The sequence below is a fragment of the Cornus florida genome, unplaced genomic scaffold (genome assembly GCF_030987335.1).
Source record: "Cornus florida cultivar Cherokee Brave unplaced genomic scaffold, ASM3098733v1 CherokeeBrave_3.0.0_Hap2_Chr09, whole genome shotgun sequence".
In the NCBI taxonomy this organism is placed as follows: Eukaryota; Viridiplantae; Streptophyta; class Magnoliopsida; order Cornales; family Cornaceae; genus Cornus; species Cornus florida.
In genome coordinates this window covers 62,269,072-62,271,631 of record NW_026775579.1, presented here as the reverse complement: position 1 = coordinate 62,271,631, position 2,560 = coordinate 62,269,072, and the positions used below count along the sequence as shown (strand labels likewise).

Here is a 2,560-nt window from a genome sequence, read left to right as displayed (position 1 = left end):
TTGTTGTTTGATGATCCATGCTTTTGAATGCAAGTAGCATATGTCTCTAACCTTGTGTTGTATTTGGATTGTGAGCTTAATGAAAAGATTAATGACTTATTTTGATTAATTGTGCCTTTCACATGTTGTTTAGACAATATATGCTTCATTGCTTAGATATATTGTGCCTTTCACATGATGTTTAGACAATACTTGCTTAACTAGTCATCCTTGCTTATTGAATCAACCAAACACACACACACACCAATATTGCGACACACCATTTGCCCTCATTAGTCACTAGTCAATGGTATAGAAATACATTGCTTGGTGGTGATCTCTAAACCCCAAGACTCTTCTCTCCCTTACTTACTCTTTATTGCATTCAATTATTTAGTTTAATTTAGTTACTCTCTAGTTTAATCAACCAACCAACCATTTGTTTGATCACTCGACCTACTAGCCCTAATAGCGATTCCACAACCTTGTTCAACCCTCACAATCCCTTGGGACGATCCCTACTCGGCCTAGCTATATTTATAGTGAAAGGTAGTAGTGGCTTTTATAAATGTAAAACTCTTGGCCCTCGCCTTAATGAACACTCTCAAACTTAATGGTAGTGTGGCAGACCAGTCAGTTTTTGGTGCCGTTGCCGGGGTTTGATTTGATTTGGCAACGTCAGATTTGTGGAATCAATTAGGATTAGTACTCTTTTGATTGTGTCTTTACTTTATTTTTATTTTTCTTTTTGGTTACTTATTATTTAGTTTACTTGACTAGGTGCGTTGTTGGAGAGGAAGCAAGCAAATAAGCATTCAAGCAAAACAAAGAAAGGAAAAAAGCTAAAAATTTAAAAATTTGCTGAGCAAAGCTTTAAATTTGGAGTTGAAGTGCTATAAGACCTTTGTGAGACTTTCTTTACCCAATCCCTTAGTTAAATCGTCAGCCCGCGTGGAGGCTTGTTTTTAATTTCTTAGATAAATCGTGAGCCCGCGTGGAGGCTTGTTTTTAATTGTTCTTTGCATCATTGTTGTCAAAGCATAGGTGTATGGGTTAAGTGTTTGTGGAAGAAGTTTAATTGCATTGTTATGAAGTTGAAGTGTTTGTTCATTCATTGTGTTTATGTGTTTTCACATTGTGCATGCATGGACGTCGTTCATTGAGACCTACTCTTGTCCCTCTTGATTTGCATCTTGAATCTGTAGTTAGAAATCCTAAGGGAAGAGGAAGTTTAAATAGAACCAATCTATCAATGGATGACTATAATGATGATCATGTTGAGGACCTTGGTCACATAGACCAAAAAGGTATCCTTCATCCAAATATACATCATGAGAACATTTAAGCACCATTAGGCATACCTAGGCCATTCATTCACCAACCACCACAACAACAAGGCCAAGTTTCATATGGAATGCCAAGGCCAATGTATGCACCACAACCTCCCATCATCAATCAAGGAATTCAAAACCAAGGTGTTCATGTTGCACCTCAAATAGCTAATCCACCTCTTGCTTTAAGAGACCATTATGTGCCTAACGAGTATAATGCACCCACATGCATTCAATTGCCACCACTTAGAGCACATCATTATGAAATTAAGCCACAAACCATTCAAATGCTTCCTAACTACCATGGACTTCCAAGTGAAGAACTTTATAAGCATTTGGATCAGTTTTTAGAAGTATGTTCCACCGTAAAATATATGGACATGCCGGAAGAGGTTTTGAGACTCAAAATTTTTCCATTCACCTTAAAAGATAGGGCAAAGTATTGGTTTAACAATCTTAAGCCTTTTTCAATCACTTCTTGGGCAGAAATGCAACAAGAGTTCTTGAAGAAGTACTATCCGGTTTCTAAGACAAATGCGATGAGAACCTCAATTCGAGAATTTTTACATGGGGATGGAGAAACGTTTCATGAGGCATGGGAACGCTTTAATGAATTGCTTAGAAAGTGTCCACATCATGACATGCCCAAATGGCAATTAGTTCAATATTTCTTTGAGAGCTTATCGGACAATTATAAAGGCATGGTTGATGCTTCCATGGGTGGCTCATACATTGATAGGCATGAGGATGACGTGTGGCGTCTTTATGAGAGCATGAGTGAAAATTCCTTCAATAGAACATTATTATCCAAGAATGGTAGAAATTCACAAGGTAGAAAGAATGTTGGCTTAGATCAAGTCGACCACTCAAATGAAATAGCCGCCGAAATGAAGTCTTTATCTCAAAGGTTTGATCAATTCTTAATTAACCAAAACTCGACGAACCAAGTATCTTCCTTCCCTAACCATTCTCATCGTGCATCAAATGAAATATGTATAACTTGTTCTAGTGTTCTTCATTTTACTTTTCATTGTCCTCATGGACAAGTGCAAAATGAACCTAATGAACAAGTCAATGCAGCTTTTGTGAACCAAGGGAATAATCCTTATGGTACTCACTATAATCCAAGTTGGAGGAATCATCCAAATTTCTCTTGGAAAAACCAAGAAGAGGGCTCAAACCCTTCCCAAGGCAGTTTTCAAGGGAAATACATTCCACCTCCACTTCAAAACCAAGGATGCCAAGGTTAT

The 2,560-nt window shown here is 37.6% G+C and overlaps 1 pseudogene; it reads right to left on the bottom strand.

The window, feature by feature from the left end:
• Nucleotides 1–1,854: 1,854 nt before the first annotated feature.
• On the bottom strand, nt 1,855–1,953 carry LOC132275607 (small nucleolar RNA R71; annotated as a pseudogene).
• Nucleotides 1,954–2,560: the final 607 nt, after the last annotated feature.